The 26,394-nt window shown below is 42.7% G+C and overlaps 1 long non-coding RNA gene across 1 annotated transcript in view; it reads right to left on the minus strand.

Moving 5' to 3' along the window:
* The window catches only part of LOC122816552, a 270,547-nt gene extending 244,153 nt beyond the window's left edge, over positions 1-26,394 (minus strand). The window contains exon 1 of the long non-coding RNA XR_006367087.1: positions 26,206-26,394. This is a non-coding gene — a long non-coding RNA (uncharacterized LOC122816552). The remainder of the gene's footprint in view (positions 1-26,205) is intronic.

Here is a 26,394-nt window from a genome sequence, read left to right on the forward strand (position 1 = left end):
CAAAGTATTTGAACATGTGAAACTGGCAGTTAACAGCCCCTCATGGCCAGGATGGCTGAAGTGTAAATGTTACCAAACTTGTCCACTGGTCTACTTTCCCCATTGTTTGGTAAGGAGTTCTTGGAACTAAGCACACTGACTCCCTTGGTGGATTCTATAAACAGCACTGCTAAGTCCACCCTTGTGTTTTTACAGAGGTACTTATGGGACATCCTAGAGAACTGGTCAGGCACCCTAAGAAGGGTGAATTGAGTCAGGGTGCAATGATGCATCTTCAAACACATCATCCAAGAATACATGCATTGGAGTGGCCACCAGAGGTCTAGGGTTGTGAAGATTCAGAAGCTCTCTGTAATGAGTTTGAGCCTTAGCGAATTCCCTAGATTCCCAAGTGAAGGCTTCCTTCTTCCTGTGAAGTGCATCTTTAAAACCTGAAGGCCTCTTAGGTTTAGGTGTCCGGGTCTCAGGAGAAGTGAAGGTGTCAGGTCACTGGTGTATGGCTGCAACCTCTATCTTACCTTACAATAACCAAAGGGATACTACCCTCACCCTCAAACACCAGTACTCTGGCTTGAGAAACAGTGGTCTTCTCAGCAGATTCAAACCAAACAGTTGTGGGCCTTAGCTGTGGCAGCCTCCAGAGGGGTTGTACCCAAGGACTCAGGGTTAAAAAGCATTGGACCAGGAGGTCTTCAAAGACACCTCATCTGTGTTGGTGACATCAGCACTTGTCTAAGGATCTGAATACAGAAACATCCTTTGTCCCTGATGACCTTCTCCTTTGGATGTTTATCCTTAATTTTGGGGGGGAAACAACCTGGGAATCAATGGATGTTAAAGTGTGAGAAGGGCTTGCCCGACTGAAATCCGAATAGACTTAGTCCTGCATTTAATAGTTTTTGAATTAAACTTTGCACAGAATGGATGATTAGAAACATTGTGCTGTGGGCCTAAGCACTTTGTGAAGAAACTGGTTCCCACAATTAACTTTTTTGTAAATGAACACACACACGATGGAAGACAGAAAATATGTCCCTAATGGAGTACTTAACCTGTGGCAAATTCTCTGGTAAGTCATGGTGACCGACTATGTTAAGAAATGCATTCTGGATCATCAGACTACACAACTAGAAAGAAGTTAAAATGGTGCTGGCTGACACCTTTTTTATATCCCAACATTCCAAACTGTCTGCAGCAGACGTCCACAGGCTGGGAATGGTGAAAGATTCTGGTATTCAGTCCTGCTGCAGGCCTCTGTTGGCAAAAACTCTTAGTACCGTAACACTGACTGCGACGAACATATGCAGCACAGATGATACAGTATGAAAGTTTCAGTTATAAGTGATGGAATGGAACAGCAAATTGGGCAGGTAGAGGGAAATAAAGAACCAGGTCCCAATGTAACTGGAATGGAGGTATACAATGAACATGAGAAAGACTGCTGCAAAATTAATGCTATATTAATTTTGACAATATTTACAAAACTTGAATTTTCCTAAATCCTGGAATCAGAATCTCAGTGCCCATCTACAAAAAAAGAAAGTGCAAAGGAACCCAAGCTGTGCCACACTATCACAATACTCTAATTCCTTAAAACTTTTTATTTTAATATTAGATTATATGAAGTAGTAGGTGGGAAGGGATGTGATACCCAACCATCAAAAATGCCTTTAGACTGAAGAGCTCAAACCTGGAAGCCTGTCTTATTTCTGATCATATTATAGAGAAATTAGTTACTTTTAGGAGACAAAAAAAAACAACTATGCTGTCTTTACAGACTTTCAGGCAGTATGTAATTCATTTAACAGGCAAAAACAACACTGATATCATATATGATATCACAAACAAAAAAGGCAATAAATATAAATGGACAGACTGTGGAAATGGTGGATTCTTTTGTTATATCTAGGACCAATATTCTCTAACACTGACAACAGACAATGGAAGGTACATAAGAAATTTTGACAAACAAAATAGAAGAGCCTAATTGCCCCATGTAGGGTAGATGTTAACCTGGGGGTGTGACTATTACACCCCTAATTAAGGCGATGAAAGCAGACGTCTACCCACTGATCATGTTCAGGAGGCACTACATTGCATAAGATAACTGGCAGAACATCTTGCAGATATATAAAACTCTTCAAATGACAATAAGACTTTTTCCATAAATTTCCTCTATCTTAGATAGGAATTCATCTTAAATCATGAAAGGGCACTCAAATTCTAAACATTCTTTAAACCTGAAAAATACTTGTTGGTTTAAACCTGAAAAATGGTAGGCCAGAGGCATTAGAGTTCACTAACTCAAGACAGAAAAAATATGCAGTTATATACATGTACTTATTTTAGGAAATATTTAAGAATATAACTATGTATTATCGATATACAAGATATTAGAAGAATAATAGTTTTGTGGGATACACAATGATTTTCCTCAGATCTAGGCAAGTACATAGCCCCCATGTATTTTCAAACATCAAATACTAGGATCTGCTTGATCTGACTTCTATTCATTTATTCAGAGTTTACATATGATATAAGCTTTGGATGCAGTTTAGAAATAAATGGCTGAGCACACTGGAAGAAGTGTAATAGCCTGCTGTAAGAGTAAAGAAGATATTTTCCATGTAGCACCTGAGTACATAATAAATTAAGTAAAAATCCTTACACTTCTTTGTTTGGACCCAATACTGAAAAAGTGATATTGGGAGAAAATAAATTATTGCACTTTTTTTCTCTTTAAAACAAGAATCATCTCTTAAGCTTGCCATCACTCTCAGTGTATTGCTGAAGATCAGACACAAATTAAATATTTATTTACTTATTGCATTTGGTTACCGGAATGGTCTGGACAAGAGTCTTTTCACTGGAGGCCTGGTGAGAGAAGATCCATTACAGTATTGTCAACACAATCAAGGAGAAAGAATAGTTGTGCAAAATCTTACCGTAACCATAGATGTCCTTTCTCTTCTATATGCTACAGTATTCATAACATGAGGAAGTCCATTTCTAGCTGACTCGTACTCCTGGCCAGTATACCAAAGTCTAAATGTTACTGCAAGATACGTGTGATGGCACACATTACTCAGCGTACGTCGGCCATAAACAGGCAGTAACCAATCCTTTAAAAAAAGCCCCAGAAGAGGACAATGGCCTAGTAGTGTGTGTCCTTACAGGAGAAGACAGATAATTTCCATTGGCTGAATAACAGAAAGAAATAGTTTTAAAAATCCATGAGGAAATAGTTTGCTTGGAAACAGGTTGGCCCAGGGCCCTTGGATGATAGGAGACAAACAATCTGTCAGACTTACAGATGGGCTTAGTTTTGCACAAGTAGTATCTGAGCTGTCTATGAAAATCCAAGGTGTGGAGAATCCTCTCACTGGAGGATTGGGGAAATGGGAAGAACGTTATCCTGAAGAGAAACCCTGTCCCAATGAAAGACAGTGACAGAAGAGGTCATAAAGGTTTGTAGTTCAGAAACCCTTCTGGCAGAGGTAATAGCCACTAGAACCGTTTTCCATGTGCAGTGCTACATGGAGGATGACACTCCTGGTTTAAAGGGGGCTAGGGTAAGTTTTTCCACGACAAAAATGTGATCCCAAGAAGGAGGCACTGGCTTCCTTGGTGGTCTAATGTGAAGGACGCCTTTTAGGAACAGTTTGACTTCCAACCTGGAAGCCAAGGGAGGAGACATAGGTAAACATACTGAGATGGCAGACAGATGTGCCTTGGCTGAGGAATATGATAAGACACTATTAATCCACGCAGATACGACAGAACCACTGGTGCCTCTACAGATACAGACACCAGAAGGAAAACCTCTTCCATTTGGAGTCAAAGGATTTCCTAGTAGTGGGTTTTCTGGCCTGCTGCAAAACTTGTAGCACATCCTCTATGTCCTAGGTAGGAGACCTTTGCCATACCCACCTGACATTTGCTCAGCTTAATGATCAACCCTGCCCTCTCTACAGTCTGCCCAGCACCTCCCTGACATGCTGAAGGTGCTCTGGCCAGGAAAGGCTGTAGATGGCAATATCATCCAGGTAAGCAAGGGCAAACTCCCTTGCAAGGATATGATCTACCAGCCTCTGGAAAGTCGCTGGGGCATTCTTCATCCCAAAGGGCATCTTTGTGAACTCATATAAGCCAAAAGGAGTCACAAAGGCTGACTTCTCTCTAGCACTGGGAGTCAAGGACACCTGCCAGTAACCCTTGGTAAGATCAATGGTTGTAAGATACTTAGCCCCACCCAGCTGCTCTAGGGCCTCATCTGTCCTAGGCATGGGGTAAGTATCTGACTCTGTGTGACTACTTAATTTTTTATAGTCCACACAGAACCTGGTGCTGCCATCCTTCTTTGGCACCAGCACTACTGGGGAGGCCCAGGGACTGTTGGACTCTTGAATCACCCCTAGTTCCAACATCTCCTGTACCTTCTCCTCAGGTTCTGTCCGACTCTCTCAGGCACCCTTATAAGGGGCCTGCCTAATAGGTCTTTGGGGTCCTGTATCCACCCGGTGCTGCACTGGGTGGGTGCACCCTGGTTTCCCAGTGAACATGTCCACAAATTCCTGCAACACTGCTCAGGTTTCTCGAACCTGGGTAGGACATAGCTGCTGGGACATTGCTACCCCTTCCACTGAGGTGTCAGCCCGAGCCTCTCTGAGATCAGTCCCCAGATCTCCCTCAGACTCCTCCTGCAATTCACTGCAAATGTTCAGCACAAGGGCCTCTCTATCATGGTAAGGTTTCATCATGTTAACATGGTACAATTTGTGCCCCTGCCATCTGCCTAGCAGTTCCACCATGTAGTTAACATCACTTACCTTTCTTACCACTTTGCAGGGTCCCTCCCAAGCTGCTTGCAGCTTGTTGTGTCTGACAGGAATGAGAACCATCACCTGCTACCCCACAGCATACTCTCTAGCTCGAGCATTCCTGTCATACCACACCTTTTTTTTCTGTTGTTGGGCTTCTGCCAAGTTTTCCTGGGCCAAGCCCATGAGTTCCCTGAGCCTTGTCCTGAGGTTTAGGACATATGCCACAACAGACTCCTTGTGAGACTCGCATTCACTTTCCCACTCATCTCAAATTAAATCTAGAGGTCCCCTCACCCTATGCCCGTACAGCAACTCAAAGGGTGAAAAACCTGTAGATTCCTGGGGAACCTCTCTGTAAGCAAACAACAGATGGGGCAAATATTTGTCCCACTCCCTCTTAAACTGATCTGCAAATGCCCGTAGCATGGACTTGATTGTAGAGTTTAACCTCGCAACAAGACCATTAGTCTGGGGATGGTAGGGGGTGGTCTTCATGTGCTTCACCCTACAGGACTTCCACAGACAAGCCAGCAGGTCTGACATGAAATCAGCACTTCTGTCAGACAGTATTTCTTTTGGGAAACCTATCCTGCTGAAAATTTCTAACAAAGCCTTTGCCACTTTCTCTGCCTCAATGGATTACAAAGCCACTGCCTCAGGGTATCGTGTAGCATAATCCACTACCACTAGGATATACTTTTTCCCTGTGGAATTTGGGGTACTCAGACGACCCACAACATCCATAGCTACCCTCTGAAATGGCTCCTCAATCACAGGCAAAGGCATTAAAGGAGCTTTCACCTTGTTTCCTGCCTTGCCTACCTTTTGGCACTGCTCACAGGTCCTGCAGTACCCTGTTACATCTCTGGAAATTCCAGGCCAATAGAAGCTCTGCATAATACACCTCTTTGTATGTTTTATGCCCATAGACCTGCAAAGGGAATATCATGGGCTATGGCTAGAAGTGCCAGACGGTAGGCTCTAGGCACTACCAACTGCTGTACTCTCTCACCTTCTAGCCCTCCCTCAAGGATCCACTCTGTATAGTAACCCTATGTCCCAGTATACAGATTCCCCCTTTCCTTGAGAATCAGGTGCCTCCCTAGCTACCTGCCTCAGGCCTTGCAATGTAGGGTCTGAGAGCTGAGCCTGTCTCAACTCTCCTTGTAACCCTTCCCAGCTCCCCTTCCACAGGAAGTCTGGCATCCTCTGACAGTGGTGTCTCACTGTCAGCCTGAGTACTACTACTCACCTCTACCTTTGCAGTCATTCTGTCCAAGGGAACAACAGTACCTACAAGCAGCTGTGGCTCACCTTCAGTTTCACTGCTACAGAGTAGCTCCCTCTCTGAAGTAACCACCTCACCCAGTCCTGGCTGCAAGTATGCAGTCTGCCTGGGTCTCCTCCAGGCTACCAGACCCAAATGCGTGTCTCCTAGCCTGACCGCATATAAATGCATAAGCACATGGTACTGCCTCATCCAAATCCTTCCCTATTGGGACATCTGCAGGATGGTAGTTTAGTACCCCTGCTGTCTCAAGACAACCTACTATTGGCATTTTGTATTTCCCACTTACTGGCTCCCTCACCTTTGGTTCCCACCTTGCCTCTATGGACATCTGTATGCCACATGGCCCCACTGGTTGCATTCAAAACATTTAATCCTAGCTCCTGGACGTGTACCTGGACTAGTGGCTTCCCCTGCTACTGGCAGATTCTGTTGTTGCAGTCTGTGCTGCCCCCCACGGGTTCCTTTAGACCCATGAGCAGTACTGGGGGTCCTTTTCCTGTTCAGGGCTGCCCTGCTTGCCAGGTATAGGTCTCCCTTCTTCCCCAACTCCTTTGAAGTAGCACATTGTCTATCAGCTAACCAGATCCTCATGTCCTCAGGCAAAGTCCTAAGGGCCTGTTCCCTCACCAAAAGGTCTTCCAGCCCTTCAAAAGTGGTGACCTGACATCCGCTCGCCTACCTATGGAAATAAGTGTTCAATTCGGCAACATATTCACACACATTTTCATCTGCCTTGTGTCTATGCTCACAAAACCTTTTCCTATACGTTTCAGGTGTTAGCTTAAACAGTTCTAAAAGACATTTCTTTACAGCAGTATAACCAAAACATGCAACGTCAGACATTTTAGCTAATGCACTTACAGCTCTACCATGGAGTAAGGGGGTCAGGAACCGTACCCAGAGCCCTTGGTCAACTTCATACTGTTTACATACCCTCTCAAACATACGAATGAAACTATCAAAATTATCCCCCTCTTTAAATTGCAGAAGAAATTTACTGACCTTTTGTGCTTCTGGGGTCCAGTTACTCCCTTCCCCATTACCTCCATGACTCTGACGAAGAGTCAGCAACTCCTTCTCATGCTGCCTCTGTCTTTCTTGTTCCTCAGCCTGCAAACGTCGCAATCTCTCATTTGCTTCTAATTCCACACGCCTGGCCTCCAACTCAAATCTCTCTAGCTCCAGCTGGATTTTTAAGTCCACTGCAGAAAGGTTGAGCTGTCCACTCTCCGAGGGAATTATACCTTCACTGCCAGTCTGATTGTCCTCCTGGTTGCTGTTTTCAGATGCAGCTGTAACCAAGGCTGCAACCAGGTCTGCCTTAGTCAGGTTTCCATGCACCAGTCCCCTAGCCTGGCACATCTCCGCCAGATGGCTCCTTGTCAGCTTTCCATACTCCTCTGCTGACATGCTGCCTGCTCACCCTAACTAAGTTAACAAAAGAAATAAAACAATTGCGATCTGAACTCTTGAGTATTCACTGCATGGCTGTTTTAGAGTACAAAATACCTTCAAAGCTCACTGTACACAAACTACAGGATTCACTCTACCCACACCACTACAAGCCAATTAGTACTTGCCAACTAATTAATATGTGACGTGGATATCCCACCGCTGCCAAACAATTAATATGTGAGGATATCCCAACCACTGCCACCAATTAATATGTGAGGATATCCCAACCACTACCACAAATTAATATGTGACGCCCGCGCCCTGGCCCAGCAATCAAGGAGCCTCAATCCTCACCACTAACACCAGAGAGGGCGTCTCATATGAGAGGAAAAGGATAACAAATACACATAGTAAAGTGCAATTTCCGTTAAGAGCACACAAAGATCACAGTCAGTCTGGGGCTGGTTGCTCCCTTGGTCCCAGTAAGACTTCACACTGGCACAGCTATAGGGTCCAGATCTCAGCCTAGTGGGCAAGCTAAAATCTCCAGCACCCTCTCTGTCCAACCAGTGTTTCGTGTCCCTGCCCATGTAGCTGACACACACACACTTTGAGATAAGAGTTTACACAACAACACAGACACTTCTGGGGAAGGCTGGCACAGGTTCTCCAGCTGTGCTCCTTTTTACCCAGACTATACGGTAGTACCAGCTGCCACCACCCACTAATAATTATCAGCTACCCAAAGGCCCTTAAGAGGGGTGTCCAATTATTACTGTGCAATATTATTATCAAATTAGTAGATGTGACTAATCAGTCAAAGGCTTATTAGAGTGACTTGGTACAGGATCCTTAAATACATTCAATGTACTCTTAGAGCTTAACTTATGTTTACACAAATAAGCCACAGCTAAACGTTTTTAAAATATTTAATAATAAATAATTAAAAGCACAAGACAATACTTTCTAATACACAGTGCTAGTCAAAAGTTCAGAGATCACACAAATACTTAAAATAAATCAGTACTACAGTTCTGACATTACAGAAAAACACGTAGTCTAAACTTTCTAATTCCTAGCTAATTCTACGAGAAAACACAGTTCTAACATGCTACTTGCATAAAGAGAGCATAAGGCAGTGCTGACTTGGATGTTTCAAGACAAAAATGCTTAATCTCTGGTTCTCACTGTTTAACTTGAAACTCCAGTTCTGATAAACATTACAGCCTTTTTTACACTGACAGAAACTGCATTTACATTCATTTACACTTAGAGCAATAAAGGACATTCCACATGTAAATTCTGGTCATTAACTTTAGCCTTAAACCAATAGGCAGGAAGCCTTCATCTAGCCAGACTGGAGCCGACTTTAGATCAAAGGATCACAACATGCTTTTACTGGGTCAGTAGAGGGCACTGCTGCCACATTTTTGTAACAGCATTTTTTTCATTTAAACAAAGAAGCTTGTAGTTTACATTCATATTTACAAATGACAGAATTATCTGCACAATTCTATCTCGCTAGGCAGGCAGCCTTCACCCATCTCTACCAGTCTTCACAGTATCCATAACTGATCAAAAACTGTGTGCATTTGTTAATTTAATTGAGAGCACAGTAGCCTACAGATACAAGACTATGCTGTTTTCCACCTGATAAAATGGTTAAGAAAGGACTTACAGCTTCACAGCAGTTCTTGGTAAATTCTGATTGTTTATCTTAAACACAAACTTGCCTTTGCTTGGATCTTGGCTCATCCTGCTCTGTTCACCCTCACTACGCTCAGGCTCACTCCACTCCACACCCAGCCCCCAATACCTGTAATTTAAACTTGATCAAACCACGCCCACCAGAGTTCAAACCACCCATGCTGCTACAGTAATTACAACTAACCCCTCCCATTACAAATTAGTAGCTATTTACAAAACATTTGCGCACACACACAAGTGACTACCTAATAGAAAAATACCCAGTAAACATCCCAAATGTTTCATACATAACTTCTAACATTGAATATGTGACATTATAAGAGACCAATACCTTAAGAATTTATCTTCCCTCAATACCATTTCTCACCGTCCACACTTACAGCCATAGCACCACTCCCACACTCCCAGTCCAATCACAAGCTTCTCAGCCCCTCCCAGACAATCCCCCCCACTCCCCATAGCTATCTTCCACTTTAGAACTAGCTTGACTAATCCCATAGCCACTCTACTCTCCACTCTACTACAATTTCCCCAATACCACAATACTCAAACACCATTATGTCTCTAAAACCCACCTCCTTTGTATTCCTTCCTCTTCTTCTCTTCCTAACCTACCTTCACCTTCTCACCAACCTCCAAATTCTAATCACTCTCCATCCTTTCATATAACTTCTACATACCCCACATATGTTAAACACCCCACAACTACTATATCCCCTCATCTCTATTTCTTCAATAGCAACCTCCTATTCCTTTACAAACTCATTTGTGTTTACTGCCTCTCATCCCCAATCCCTAACACTACTACAACACAACACTCAGCTCTCAAACAGGACACTAAGCACTCCAAATTCCTCTTTTTCCCATATTCATCAACTTATTACCAACCTTCTCTCTGGTGACATTCACCCAAACCCTGGTCCCTTCTCCCTCTCTTCATTAAAACCCATCCCGTCCCTCCCCCCCATCCTGAAAATCCCTCCTTTTCACTACATTGAATGCTCAAAACTTATTTAACAAGATTCCAAACTTTCATGCCTGGCTCCAACATAACCACAACAAAATACACTTTAAACACCAAAAGATTTAATACAGTAAAGCTTTCAGGTTAACCACCCTTCATCATTACACAGAATTAATGAATCTCATCAACATTTAAATAGGGACACCAATAAAATCACATGATTCAGCCAGCCTATCCTAACATTATTAACTAACAAATATTTAAATTACTTAATTCAAAATAACTTTCAACATTTTTAAAAAAGACATTTAAAATATTTAAAACTTAATACTTGTTCTTATAAACGCATATAAAAATTAAATAAATTATAAATTAATTCACATTCTTAAATATTCTCTCTCTGCCTTTTAATTAATATAGGCTTTATACTGACAGTATTATTCGAACCTGGTGCTACATCTGCTTGCAATCGAATGATCCATTCATATTCTTTTAGTTCTAGAATGTTATTCATATCTCCTCCCCTAGTACCCATATCTACTGCACCTATACCTCTAAACTTAAATGTATGTGTTTTATTATCCATAACATGCTTGCTTAATGCATTCGCCACCACTTTTCTTCTAATTTCGGGCTTGTGTTCTATTATGTGCTCCCTTAACTTTCTAGTTGTCTTACCAACATAAAATGCTGTGTAAATTGTACATGTTGCAAGATATACTATTTGGACTGTGTTACAATTTGCTGAACATTTAAATTCATATTTTTCTTTAGTAATAGGATGTTCAAAACTATTTACTGAATCATAAATATCAGCACAACAGCTACAACTGTAGCACTTCAATGTTACATTTTTATGTTGGTGTATAACCCTCTTTCCTTTAAAGTCCTTATAACACTTTGCCGTTCCAGTTAAAACAACCCGAAAGGATTGTTGTACAACAACAATTACCACAAAGGGGCCGTTCGCAACAGAGGCAGATACAGCAGGCGACACTGGCAACCAAGAGGAAAAACAGCAGTCCTGTGGCGTACAACAAGGCAGTTCGTCACTGATGGGAACGATAAAAATAATAAAAGGTACTGTTAATCTCTCGACATTGACATTAAGTGAGGATCAAATAGAAGTATTAAGTAAAGGTATGTACCCCTACTCTGGAAAAAGGCCTATATCATTCCCTTTCAAAAAGGTAACAACAACATTCTCAATTTCCAGCCAATCACTATCTTATCCCCTATCCCAAAAGTTCTAGAAAAGTGTATCCACCTTCAACTTCTACCCTACCCCACAACCACCTACTTACTCCCACCACACAACATGGTTTTAGACCTGGCCACAGTACCACAACTGCTCTCCTCTCCTTCCTCAAAACCATCAACAAAGCCCGGGATTCCGGCTGTCTAGTGTCCACTCTGCTTCTGGACTTATCCAAGGCCTCTGACCCTATCTCCCATAACCTTCTTCTATATAAACTCTATAATCTAAACCTATCCCACTCTTCTGTCAACTGGTTTTCTAGTTACCTCTCAGACAGGCAACAAGCTGTCAAATGGAAAAAGCCACCTCCTCCTCCTTTAATATACCTACAGGCGTACTCCAGGGTTCCATACTGGGTCCCCTACTGTTCAACATTTTCATAAATGACTTCCACCAAAACATTTCTAGTGCTAAACTGATTCAATACGCAGATGACTCTACGATCATCTGCTCTGCCACTTCCACCTCCGCTCTCTTAAAGCTAACTCAGGATGCTTTCTCTTATACTGAACGCTGAATGATAGACAACCATCTATCACTCAACGCATCAAAAACTAAAATTATGTTATTTTCCCCTTCAAAAAGTACCATTATAAACAATAACTCATTCTCCATTACTAGTCAAAACAATACCTCTCGAGGTAGCATCCCATGCAAAGCTTCTAGGAGTCCTTATTGATGAACAGTTAAAATTTGATACCCGCCTACTACTTGCCCTCATCCACAGCTCTGGTGACAGACTCGAAGAAATCTATCAGGTTGAGCAGGCATGATCTACCTTTCACAAACCCATATTGCGTGGGGTGCAGAGTTTGGAGATTCCCTATGTCCTCATTTATAAGGTCCATGATGATGCACTCCATAGCCTTACATATCAGACTCGTCAGGTTAATGGGGAGCTAGTTCACAGAGTCTGTATTCACTCTCCCTTTGTGGAGTGGGATGACAGTAGTAGTGCACCACTTGGTAGGAACAAAGCCTAAAATGAGGCTGTGATTGAACAGGGTACTCAGGTGTGGTGTCAGTTCACATTGTAATTCATGTAGAACACAGCCAGGGATATCATCAGGTCCCATGGAAGCTGTATTTTTGGCTTTGGACAGTGCGGTTTTTACCTGTGTAGCCGTGATAATAGGGACTTGGCATTCCTCAGGTATTGTGATAGGCCCTTTTGGGGGGTGAAAAGGGGGTAGAATTCGCACTGAACCTGTCAGCCAATATGTTGGCAATATCACTTGGTTCTGTATATGTATTGCCATTGTGCTGCAAAACTCAGAGCACATCTGAGTATTGCCATGTAGATTATTGACATAACTATAGAATGCCTTGTGGTTGTCTTTAGAATCTGCAGCAATTTTATTTTCATAGCTAGCTTTGGAGGAATTGATGATGGATCAGTTTTTTGCTGAGGCTAATAAAGGAGTTGTTCCAGTCTTGGGACTTCACCCTTTTCTGCAACAGTTTTTCCTTCTATTGTAGAGTTTGTTTATGGTGGGGGATCACCAGATTGGCTTCCTTTTTTTGGAGGAGAGCATCTTCGTTCTGTTTGGTATGGCCCATTCAATGCACTTGTGTATGTGCTCATACAGTGCATGGGTGTATGATTCAGTAGTCATGCACCTATTTTCCATTTGTATGGGTGTCGTGCGGTTAGCCACCTCTGTTTTTAGAAGCCCAAAGTTGGCTTTGGAGAAGTTTTTTACAGTGGTTTCCTTTAGGGGGGGGTGAGGGTGGGATGTGGATATCCATGGTGATTAGCTTCTGGTCATATCTGACCAGGGAGGAGTTGATTACTGGTGTAGAGCAATGGTCACCCATGTTAGTAATGACCAAGTCAAGGATGTTTCTACCCTTGGTGGAGGTAAGAATGAGTTGGTCCAGGGCATTAGAATTAATGAATTCCAGAAAATGTTGAGCAAGTGTGTTGGTACATGAGCAATTTTCCCAGTTAATGGAGGGGTAGTTAAAGTCTCCCAGTATAAGGGTATTGGGTTGTACCCTAATATTTTCCAGTGTGTTTAGGAATGTGGAGTGGGAGTCTTGGGACATGGTGTGGGATCTATAGCATGCTACAACCTGGATTGCAGTTTTACCCAGTGTTAGCTGTACCTGAAGCATCTCTAATGAGTTATGTTGGCCTACTAGTCTGGAGGTGTGCATAACCTTTATGAATATGGAGACACCACCGCCTTTAGTGCTCCGGTCCAGGTTTAGGGGGCCACAAGGTGTGGTATGAATTTTAGCCTGGTAGTGCTGGGGTGCTCTCCAGAGCCTTGACCCAGGTCTCGGTCACTGCACAGATGTTGATGTTCTCCATTTTAAGGAGTGCTTTGGGCATGTGCATTTTGAGATTTAGACTTCTAGCGTTAAGTAGCATAACCGTCAAATTTTGCTTGCTTGTAGCTGTTGTGGTGGTAATTTTGTCTTTACTACATTGCTTAAAAAAGGAATTATAGGGGTGGCAAGAGCCTTGGCCAGTATGCGGAATCCCTGGGGTGACAGCTGCAGGTTATCTTTGGCGAAGCACTGAGGTCTGATGTAGACATTCTACAAAAAGGCCTCAATGACACCAATGACTGGTGCCAGAACCATGGCCTTAAGCTCAATGCCATAAAGCGCATTGTCATTCCCTTTGGCAAAAATTCAGTGCCCATGAACTACCACACAGGCGGTAGCCCACTAAACACCAAAGGTGTGATAAGAGACCTGAGGACACAGGTTGACTGCAACCTCTCCTTTGATAACCACACTGCCACTGTAGTCAGAAAGTCCTTCTATGTGGCACATCTCATTACAAAAGGTTTCTCATCCAGGAAGAAAGAGGTCATAATCCCTCTCTACTCATCCCTAATTAGACCTATTATAGAATACAAAGCTACATTTGGTATGTACCTCACTAAACACCTACAACTGGAAAGGTCACAAAAATACCTCGATAAGAGAATCTTAGGCCTTAGACATATGCCCTATATGGACATACTCAAAAAAACTCCAGCTATACTCTCATCACCTACTTAAAGGCGATCTTCTGCTTGACCTACAAAGCCATGTCTGACCCAGAGCTGCTAGATATGCTACACCTAAAGAAATCCCAGTCCTTCCGTGCCACACGCTCCAAGGACCTTAACCTCACTACCACAACAAACAGAACATGCTGAAGGGACAGGTTCCTAACCTAGCGACTTTCCATACTCTGGAACAAACTTTCCATTCACGTCAAGCAGAGCATTTCACTAGCCCTCTAAGAGAAATCATGACGAGTGGGTGGGCAATAGGAAGTTTAACCCAGGGATCACTTCAGTGGCCTTACTTGACAGGGGCGCTGGGAACTAACTTTGGGTGGCATGATGCCAGGGAATCTTCTTCGGCTATGCTTATATAGGCTCCAGGGCCATTAGCCTAGTACACACCTATGAACCTGTAATATAAAGAAAGCCCACCAGAAACTAGGCATGCTCTACCGCCATAACCACTAAACGTGCACTCTCTAACACCTTCCCTCATTCCTTCTCTCCTATATGGTGCCCCACTTCTTACTAACCTTCAATCTTCTCTAAAACAAAGCTATCCTCCTGTTATAACAAAATTTCTAAGTTTGCTACTGGTTATAAATCCTCCTCCCACCACTGCAATGCCCTACACAAACTAAATTGGCTCGAACTTCCCAACCATCTTAGCTACATTCAGCTTACTCATGCCCATGAACTCTAATTCCTCCATCTTCCCCTCCCTTGCCTCTTCCTTCAAAATGCACCTACCCAACAGACTTCTAAGATCCAATACCAGAATTTGCTTGAACTGCACAAGCCTGCTCGTCCTCCAGGCAAACACCTACTATCCTTTTACCTAGCTCGTCTCTGGAACTCCCTGACGCCTTTTATTCATACTACAGACAACCACTCTACTTTTTAGACCTTGCTTCATTCCCATCTCAAAATCCTCTGGGAACGTTCCTGTTCTCATCTCACGACTCACCTCTTTCTTCCCCATTTCTCACACTCCTTTACTTCTCTCTTCTCTTCATTGTACTGAGCTTCTCTGACTACAACCATCTTCATTTTTCTCATTTACTCCTGCTCTTGCTCTACCTTTTTTCTTATTGTCCCACTCTTCTTAGATGCAACAATTAACACCTCTTATCCCCCCATCCTACTTTAACTCTGCTAAGATTTCATGTCAAACTGTAATGTCAACCCTGTGTTATTTCACATTGTAACAAATCTAACTGGAATATGCACCAATGGATTTTTCTTTTTTTAATTGACTTGTGTGTGTGTGTGTGTGTGTAAAATTTTACTTTTGCCTTTTTTGACTGTATTTTCACTGCAATCATGGATTTTTTTTGTCATGTTGTGTAATACCATCGTTCAACAGTATTACATAAATGTAAATGCATTGTCTTTATATTATATTGTTGTTCATGGAGCTTTTCTCCCCGAGACTTCATTAAAAACTGGTTCTTCTTGGCTCAATGGACCATCTCAGTAAACAAACTGTAAAATAAAAAATAAAATAAAAATGAGTGGGAAGGGGAGGAATGCACACAGAAACATCCCCTTTCATGGAAAAGACAGCACATCCACCTTCCATGCCCCAGGATGTGGAATCCTGGCACTATACGTGGGAAGCTGTCTGTTCATGAGGGAGGCAAAAAGATCTACCTGAGGAATATCCCATTGATGGACAAGGTCCAGAAACACATCCCTGTTCAATATCCACTTGTGGGATTGAGTCATGGACCTGCTTAGAGTGCCAACACATTCTGAGCTGAGGGAATGTAAACAGCCTGGAGGGAAACCTGACTCTGCTTGGCTATCTCACAGGTGTATAATGTCAGTCTGCAGAGGATATAGGACTTTGTCCCTCCCTGCTTCTTGCTGTACCGCAGGACTGTGGTATTGTTTGTGAACCACCTTAGAACACCTGGTGAAATCCTAGACTTGAAGATTTTTGAGGGCAAAGATTAAAGCTCTCATTTCCTTTATGCTGTGTTCTTTTGTCTGAGGAGGGGGTACACATATCCGTGACTTTCCAGTTTTCCAGTGTTGCACCCCATACAGTGTCTGACGCATCCATGTCAGATCCCAGGTGGGTGGAAGTGGTTGAAGGGGCAGACCTGGATTTCTCTAGACCTGGAAAATCCACCACTCTAACTCCTTTGTCAAACAGGGTAGGAAGGGGACAACAAATTAGAGGGCGAGTGTGTTGCTTCCAAACTGTTCTCAGGAACCATTGAAATTTCCTTATGTGTAATCTGGTAAAGGGAATCATTGGAATAGTTGAGGCCATGAACCCCAAGAGGCACAGGAACTCCCTGGTGGTCAGGGATTGAAGTGGTATTACGCCCTGGAAACAAGAGGTAAGAGACGGGATCTTTTCTGGAGGTAAACAAGCTATCATTGTACCTGTTAGAATCCTGCACCCCAGGAAGACAAGATCTTGGGAGAGAATCAGGGAAGACTTTTAGAGGTTGATGGTAAACCCTAGCCCTCTCAGAAGGGACATTGCTTACGAAAGATTGTCCAGGAGTATTTCTGGAGATGGGGCCTGGAGAAGCAGGTTGTCCAAATATGGAAATATCTGTATGCCCTGCAGTCTGCAGTGGGCTGTAACAGGTGCTAAACATTTTGTGAATACCCTTGGTGTTGTAGATAGACCAAAGGGCAAAGCACAAAACTGAAAATAAGAGAAAGACACAGAAAAACAAAGAAATCTGAACCATTGGTGAATGGGGATGTGAAGATAGCATCTTTTATGTCCAATGATACCATGAAAGCCTGGGGAAGTTTAAGAGGGAGTACAGTAGGATGAGTCAATATGTGGAAGGTGGGAACTTTTAGAAAGGTGTTTAAATGGGAAAGGTCTAAGATGGGCCGCCAGGGGCCTTCCTTTCTTGGGACCAAAAACATCCTGGAGTAAAATCCTTTTCTCTTTGGTTGGGTGACACCTCTTGGATACTGCCCTGAGAAAGGAGGAGAGGAACAGTGGAAAGAATTCCAATTGCTCCTGTGGGGGTTGTGGGATTCCCTTGAAGGTACGAAGCGTTTCCCATACCATGAAGTAATCTTGGTCACTGATGGATAGGACCCAAGAGTCCTGGGTTACCGGTTAGCAAGCTGGGAGAAAAAGAGAGAGGCAAAGAGAAAGGGAGGTCGATGGATCTGGGACCTGGTAGTCACAGACTACCAGGTTTGGCCTGAAAAAGCTGTTTATGAGAAGGTGTGGAAGCAGCAAACTTAGGAGCTGGTCTCCTAGCATCCCTCTTACCTTTGGGGTGGGACAGATTTAGTAGCTTTCTTAACAAAGGTTGGTCTGGCTGGGCAGTTTCTCTGGAAGCAGGGGACGGGGACACAAAGCTGTGTTTTAAATCCTGGAGTTCCTTCCCTTCTTCCTGAAGAGTTTTAAATAGCTCTGTAGCTGCAGTGACAAATAAGGCCTTGTTATCCAGAGGGGCATCCATGAGCCTTAACTTTGATATCATCTGGTAAGGGTTGTAATCTAAGCCATGAATACCTTCTCAGGACTGATCCTGTAGCTGCAGCCCTAGCAGAAGCCTCTACTGCATCATAACCACATTTGATGGAGTGCCTAGCAACCTGGGAGCAGGAATTAAGAATGCTGGAAAGCTTGGCTTTGTTGGGAGAATCTGGAAGCTCTGACAGGGCTTCCACTGCGTCTGCCATAACAGCCAGGGAATATTTGGCCATGTGAGTCTGATAATTCATTGCTCTATACAGTTATATAGAGTTATATCCTCCATCTACACAAGGGGGGCCCCAACACAGACACCACCAACTTCCGCCCCATTCATTTTCAACTTCTTCACCATCTAAATCACAACCACATCCTCCCTCCCACCCAACACAGATTTAGGCCAGGACATAGTACCACCACTACCCTCATATCCTTCATGGACACTGTCAACCGAGCCCGTGATGATGGTAAAATCGTATCTTCACTATTTCTTGATCTTTCTAAAGCTTTCAATACTATATCCCACTCTCTACTTCTAACAAAACTCTCTAACATAGGTACCTCACCTCAAACTCTAAACTGGTTCACTAATTACCTCACTAACAGGAAACAATCAACTCTTACCCACCTTTCCTAAACACCACCACTGGTGTTCCTCAAGGCTCCATTTTAGGCCCACTTCTGTTTAGCATATTTATCAATAACTTCCACACCACACTCTCTCAATGCTCAGCCATCCAGTACGCAGATGGCTCCACTGTCATCTGCACTGCAAACAACTCCTCAGAACTATACCAACTCACCCAAAATGCCCTTAGCTCCACCGAAATTTGGATGTTTAATATTCATCTTGCCCTGAACCCCAACAAAACCAAACTAGTAATCTTTGCCCCCAAAAGTCCACACCCCTACAAAAAGAGAACTTCACCATTTAATCTCTAAATGGTATCACCATCGACATTGCACTTACTACAAAACACCTAGGTGTCATCACAGACGAAATACTCACATTCGACCTGCACATCCAGTCCAATGTCAAAAAGATACATCAAAGCTTGGCACTCACTACTGACACAAAGATCTACACAGTGCATCAGCCTGCCTTTCCCTTGCCCCCCTCCTCACCAACATTCAGTCCTCTCTAAATTCCAAACTAGACTCACGCTACAACAAAACTGCTAAGTTTGTAACTGATGCTTCCTACTCATCCCACCACTGCTGATCATCACACAGCCTAAAATGGCTTGAACTCCCCAACTATCACACTTTTATCCAACTAACTACAGCTCACAAACTCATTCATAATCCATCCATGTGCCGCGCTCTATCTTCTATACTTACTTTATACCATGCTAACTCTGATCCAACAATCAACTGCTCGTAAATGTAGAAAAACCCAAACTTTCAGCTGGCCAGATACTTTATTCCTTTACCATCACAAAACTTTGGACCCCCCCCCCCCAACACTTAAGATTCACACACTCAGTAACCCTCTTCAAGACATTCAACCCCTCTCCTTATCTTGGCTGTGCACATGTGCTAATATCACACCTCATATAACCCAACTTCAACCATCACAACTATTCTCACCCCCATTCTACTACTCTGGCCATCCTCCTTTCACATCCACTTGTCTTTTTACTTACTCCGCCTCTCCATCCTGTCCACTTCCCTCTTCTACTAACCCCCATTGTCCTACCATTGATCCCTCCTGTCTACTTCTTTCTCTTCCTAACCCTCATACCCTACCATTGAATCAGACGAGACATTCAGGGACTCTCGCAGCCAACCTTAATATCATACCACCACTTATAACTACAACAGTATCCACTGACTTTGATGATTCCTGCAACAGGACTCGTATAGCCTATTGCTCAGCTATTACACCTCCTAAACGTGTGAAAAGTTTACATACCTAGTCTTGAATTCCTACATCTGCTTTGCACCAACTGCATGACGTGTTCTATATAAATTTTGCAAGCTGAAAACTACCGATATGAAATGTTCTCATGTATATAACTCTGTATTGCTTGTATAATATCTTTGATTTGAGAACGATTACTTATGCACTTTTTTTTTCACCAACTGTATAAGCTGCCAATATGTGCTAAATGTCTTTATCAATGTAAATTCTGCATTGTATGTGAAATGTCTTATATGTGGAGCTTTTCTACCCTGGACTCCACTGAAAATGGACACTTCTGGCCCAGCTGGACCATCCCGGTAAATAAATGCAAATAAATAAAGGCCAGTGTTGTAGAAGTATACAATTTTTACCCCAGTCTCTCCATGACATTACTCTCCTTATCAGAGGGGAAACAGGGAGGTGGAGGGTAAAAGTTTGGTAGCTTTATCTGCTGTCACTGATATAGTAGCTGGGTCAGCGGAGGGTGCCTTATAAAGGAACTTTGCATCCTCATGCACCTTGTAAAATCCATCAGGGCACTTTGGAGCTGGAGGCTGGGAGTCTGAGCACTTGGAAGCTGCTGAGAACGCATCCAAGAAGGCCAGCAGGACTACAGGGATGGCTGAAGGATTAGGGGAGGTCATAGTACCTCTTCTGAATCTCAGAAACTTGGCAGCAATCCCACTTAAAGAAGTCCTTCATCTTCAACATGGTCTCTCCAAAGGAAATATCCTCCACTGGGAAATCCATACCATTAGATTTCCTCATCTGGGTAGGCATAACCCAGAGGAAAAGTAATTTGAGTAGAGTAGGCCAAAGATTCACACCCTGATGAATCTTCCTCCTAAGAAGAGACATCCTCTGCAGGCGTCTTCAAAGGGGTAGAAAAATGAAAGGGCCGGTGCCAGAAAAGAAGGATCTGACATCTGGCAGAGGGCCATAAAGGCAATAAAGAGGCCTTGGGTAAAGGCCTGCCAGTCAGGAGTTTGATCAGAAGCCTGTTCCTGAACATGTTTAGTTTCTTTTTCTTTGCAGCCTCAGGAGCCAGGCGATGAAAGGTAGAAGGGCCTGATGTTGGGTGGCATTCCACGACATCTGTAGGAACATCTTCATGTACAACAATCTATGTGATGCCATGCGGACTTTCAGAGATAACCAGCTGTGCCCCCCCGGCACTTGAATCGGATGCCTGCAAATACCTCTGGGAAGCGCCTACAGATTCCTTGATGGCTTCCACCACCATTCCCATCGAAGGAGGCTCTGCAGATTCCGCAGTGGCCTGCGGACCTACATCAGACTCAGGAGGGAAGCCCAGAATAGAGGGAGCAGCTGTAGTATCAGGCCGAGGCTTCTTGGCCTTCTTGATTTGAGGCTCTTCTGAAGGGCCCAATGATGGTTCCATGTCTCAAGCTATGTGTTTAAGAGACTAATTCTACAAATATAACCTAAAGGACGCTAGGTGGCTATGGACGGTTTTAGGAACAAAGGTCTTGCAGATAGCAAAGCACATGTGACTGTGGTCTAGACCCAAGCAAAATAAGCAAAGCTCTTGGGAGTCTTTATGTGGAGTTTGCCTTCCACACTGACCCTTGTCCTTCCTGACATGTACTTACAACAAAAAAAAAAAAACACAGTAGCCACATAAAAAAGAAAAAAACCCCAAGGGGGTACTTATTTGAAGCATAAACATGGGTTCTCTGGTGAGCGATGACCAGAGCTGGCAGTCAGACAGGCGGCAAAAAAGTTCTGAGGTAGGTACATGCTGATGTCTTCTTTATACCCGAAGTCTCTTTATGGCAGACATACGCTGAGTGATGTGCGTCGCACGTACCTTGCAGTAGCACACAGACTTAAGTATATTGGCTGGACATACCAGTCAGCCAGAGGCGGACTCCCTCATGTTATGAATACTGCAGCATATGAATACGAAGGACATCGCCTCATTAGACTTGCCGTTTGGATTTTAATGTGTGTTAAATATTTTAATCTGGAAGTGTATATTGACTGAAACAAAGGCTGATCAATCATCAAAAAGTAAAATGAATTGAAAACTTAATTTAATTGGATTGCCCTCTAAATGGATAAAACAGTTGCTATGAATTAACAGATTCAATTTTAGTACTAGTTGTGAAATCTGCATAGCTAGCCCACAGAGATGTCAAGAATGAACCTCCCTTGTTTGCTGATATACTAAACTAAATTACTGTTGTGTTGTCTACGATTATGTTCATGGTCTTCAGCACACAGACTGTTCCACTGGATTGGACGCAATATTGGACTGCTAGCATTTCTTTCAGATTTAGCTGCAATTTGCAGTCTGGTTTCTCTGAGGGGCAAGCCTTTATTTCTTTGAAGTTGATCCACCCATCAGTGCAGCTCCTTGCTAAATGCCAGACAATACAAGGCTGGGCTTGCTGATCTCAGATATTGATCAGGTATCACTGTAACTCTCTAATTGAAGTCTGGCTAGAGGAGCCATCAGGATGGTTGAGGACATGTGACGTAAGATGCGGAGTGTATTTGGCTGGCAGCCCAATTACTTATTTTTTTCTTATTTAACATAGAACTTAGTGAGGTTTTGGAAATGTGCAAACTTTTGGTAGGCACACTAAGTTTTATTTTTGCACCACTCCGTCCAGGCTTTGTCTCTCTGCAGCATGAGCTACTTTGTGAGCCATGGCGCTGTACTAGCTTTTATCATTTTTGTCTTAACTGGCGCCAATTCATTTGGAATTTTTTGGAAGGTGCAGTTGAACTGAGCAGTTGCTTTTTCAATGGGTAATGTTCTTAAAACATTCCAAGTATAGAGGGTGAGTGTTAAGATAAATGTCTCTGATAAATCTGGTGACACAATGTACAGAGTTGTAGATTACTTGATTGTGTGAACCATGTTGCTGTCTCATTATGTATGTTGGAAATGTGGTCTCTGATAGTTTCAGGTAACTATCCACATGATATTATGTTGTGGGGTTTGTTTGTTAGAATTTAGTCCAGTAAGGATTGTCTGTTTGTGCCGTTCAAGTTTATGGAGTCTTTAGGGTTACTGCTATTTATCAGTCACGGTTTAGGTCTCCCAACATGAATGCTTCATGGGGATATCTTCTGACATCTGGTGTAGGATATTTTCTGTTATGGTAATGTTCCTTCCTGGTAGGATACATACTCCTGATACTGGTTGGATTTTCTTTGGTTGATTTTCAAAGTGAGAAAACAGAAATTCAGCATAACTGAATTTTTGAATATTTAGCTTAGCCAGCTTATTTCAAATTCAATGAGATTGAGCCACTTTTTTAATTCTTTCTCTCCTTCTCTCACTGTGACAGCTGCCTTAGTGCTCCACATACCCCTTGTTGGGTCTACTGGCACTCCAATCAACCCCTGGTCCAATGCCCAAATTTGGGCCGGGGCTTGCAATGGAGATGTACATTATACTGCCCTGCCTCTGCGGCAGCTCAGCCATGTCTCTAACCCCTCTCCCATTTGGACCACACCTCTTAGCACATCATCTCCAGATTCCAACAGGGGCTGCCACAAAAGACACCCACAAACATCCCACCTTCCCAGGTACGGTAACGCCCACCCCTCCATGCCAATCCTTTAGCTGCTTGATGCAGTAAGCAAACCAGAGCTGGGCTGAAGTCAGGGCTTTATCTCTCTGTGCTACTGGAGCAACAGACTGTGCTGCATTTGAAGAATGGACTTAAGAGACAAAAATATGTATGAATACATAAATACAGTATCATAAAACAAAGGTAAATGTGTAAATATACAAATAACTAATCACAAATATCTAATGCATCTAAATCAGAAATTTCTGATTTACTTCATTGCTACGGTTTTTCAGGTTATAAAGTGCACTAAGTGAAAAATATAGAAGTCTCCTTCTATTTTAATGAGATTAATATACACGAGATTCACCACAATGCAATTCAGCATTAGCAGAATGTTATATAACAAGCTTTAAAAGACAATGATCTTATGAATGGGATGGATTAAAATGTACAGCTGTAGTATTTGCAGAGAAGGCATTACTCAAGTCCCTTATGTGTTCTCTATTTCTTATCTTTATTCTGCAAGTAGTATGTCCCATACAGTATTTACAGCAGGGACAACTGATGCCATAAACCACTGCTGAACTGTAAAAAAAATGTTGTTGTTTTTAATTATGTATCACTGTCATGTTCCTGAATTGCATGCTATATCTCAATTTTTGAGAGAAAGAGTTTTACATCAGAATTAAGTAAAATGCATTTATGCACAGACTGTTTTTAGATTTTTATCACATTTACGACTTCAAACATTTTCTAGTTAGGGTTGCCACATTTTAAGTGTGTTAAAGTGGGACATGGGAGTGTGGCCAATATGACACTGGCCACACCCTCTACCATGACATCACCACAGGAGCGGTGAAGGAGATGCTGTTATGGGGGTATGACTGATGGATGCTGGAATGGCTAGCTAGCTGACTAGCTGGCTGCTGGAGTGGCTAGCTAGAAACTGCTGGGGTGGCTAGCTGACTGGCTGGCTGCTGGAGTGGCTAGCTGGTTGGTGGGAGTAACAGCTGGATGGATGAATGACTGGATGGATGGGTGGGTGGATGGATGGATGGGTGGGTGGATGGCAGACTGGCTGCATGACTGGGTGGATGGCTGACTGGCTCCATGAATGGGTGGACGGCTGACTGGCTCCATGAATGGGTGGACGGCTGACTGGCTCCATGAATGGGTGGATGGCTGACTGGCTGCATGAATGGATGGCTGGATGGCTCGTTAGAAAAAAAAAATAAATAAAAAAAATATATATATATATATATATATATATATATATTCTTTATAAAACTGAAGACAAGTAATAAATTACCATCTTTCACACTATCGGTGTTTCTTTAGGTCTAAAAGAAAGTGGAGTAAGTACTTATTAGAACATCCTATGATCACATTTCATATAGAAGCATTACTTAAAACACATTGATTAAAACAAGATCCTTACTTAGTGATTAACCACCGTGTTTCATTTTTAAGATAGACATCTATCTGCTCAGAATAATGTAATGCATTAATATTCTCTTGCTTCAGTAGTCATATAATGCAATCTCCACCTCCTGCATTCACGTCAATTAAGTCATGTGCTCTAAACTGAAAATAATCTGCATTGCCTTCACTTATAACATATTCAGCAAATGACAGAATATGAAGCGAGAGAAAGAAAAATAACTTCTTTTTGTATTATACTAAGTTACTTATAACTTCTCTAAGACTTAGTATAATACAAAAAAAAACAAATCTCATTTTTTTAGCAGCTGTAGAAGCGCTTAAAACAAAATGCTCCTATAGCCGCAATCTTTGCAGGGCTCTTCCTGCCCCAATCCTCACTCCTTTCATGAACTGCAGCCAACTGCTGCATGAATTAAAGCACCCAGACCTAGCAGGCAGCAGCTTTGCCTGCAGGTCCGGGTTGGTGACGTAACTGAATTACCGTGGAAAACCTGGAAGCAATTGTGGCTTTTCCACTGCAATTCAGTGCGAGTGAAAAGTGGGACTTTTCAAGTCCCACTACTTTGCACAGCGGGCATCGGGATGAGGCAGCTCAACCCGTGAGTGTCCTGCTGACAACGGGACGGCTGGCAATCTTATTTCTAGTATTTATATAGGTCAGTTTCTCAGAGGTGGCATAATCTCATTGGTTGATATGAACAATATGAACAAACTGTGCTTAGAGTTTCTACTTGATTTGGATTCTGTAACCAAGAAAGCAATTCAGCAAATATATTAGTTTGAAAAGATAAAATAATCAAGTACTGCATTTTATTGATTGTGGATTCAAAAGTGGTGTGGTTTTAACAAGATTATATTCTCTGGTATCACAGGAGAATTTGCTTACATTGGGTCCACACATTCTTGAAAGGAATCCTTCAGAGATTACTAGCAGCAACTGCAGGAGACTGTCCAAAGCAACTGTGAAAACAAACGCTCAACTCCTGGGCCCTGGCTTTATAAGGGCATATTTTACCCTTTTACAATCCTGGGAAATACCACCTCCCATTCACGCATCTCTCTTCCTGAAATATAATGCCCCTTTAAGATTACAATTTTACCTATTTAATGTGCTGCTACTCCCTATCCTTCTCTCTGAAAATATACTGGATCATAGGTTCATAGATTAGTACTAGGCTAACTGCCTTTGCGAGCCATTTTAAGCCTAGCCAATTATTCTTTGTGAGACTCAAACCCTGCACCTTGTGTTTATAAGGCAAACACCTCAACCATTATGCCATCCTCCCAACCCTCATGACCTTCTAATATCTGGCAATATATTTCAAGATTTCAGTGTTATAAAAATATACAATAGTCATCATGCGTGGCAGAAAGATCAACATTTTAAACAGACCTGTGTACTGCATTATTGAAGGATTCTTGGGATGCATATGTTGTATACTGAGTTTTCAGCCTTTTTGTTTCAACCTCTTTCCAGCCATCTTCAACCCACTTCCGCTTTGCATGTGTAGAATTTTGTTTCTTTTCCACATACTCAGCATAGGTTTGAATTCTGTAGCTTTCAGCATATCTGCTGGTGTTT

The sequence above is a fragment of the Protopterus annectens genome, chromosome 12.part0 (genome assembly GCF_019279795.1).
Source record: "Protopterus annectens isolate FY-2018-M chromosome 12.part0, PAN1.0, whole genome shotgun sequence".
Lineage (NCBI taxonomy): Eukaryota > Metazoa > Chordata > Ceratodontiformes > Protopteridae > Protopterus > Protopterus annectens.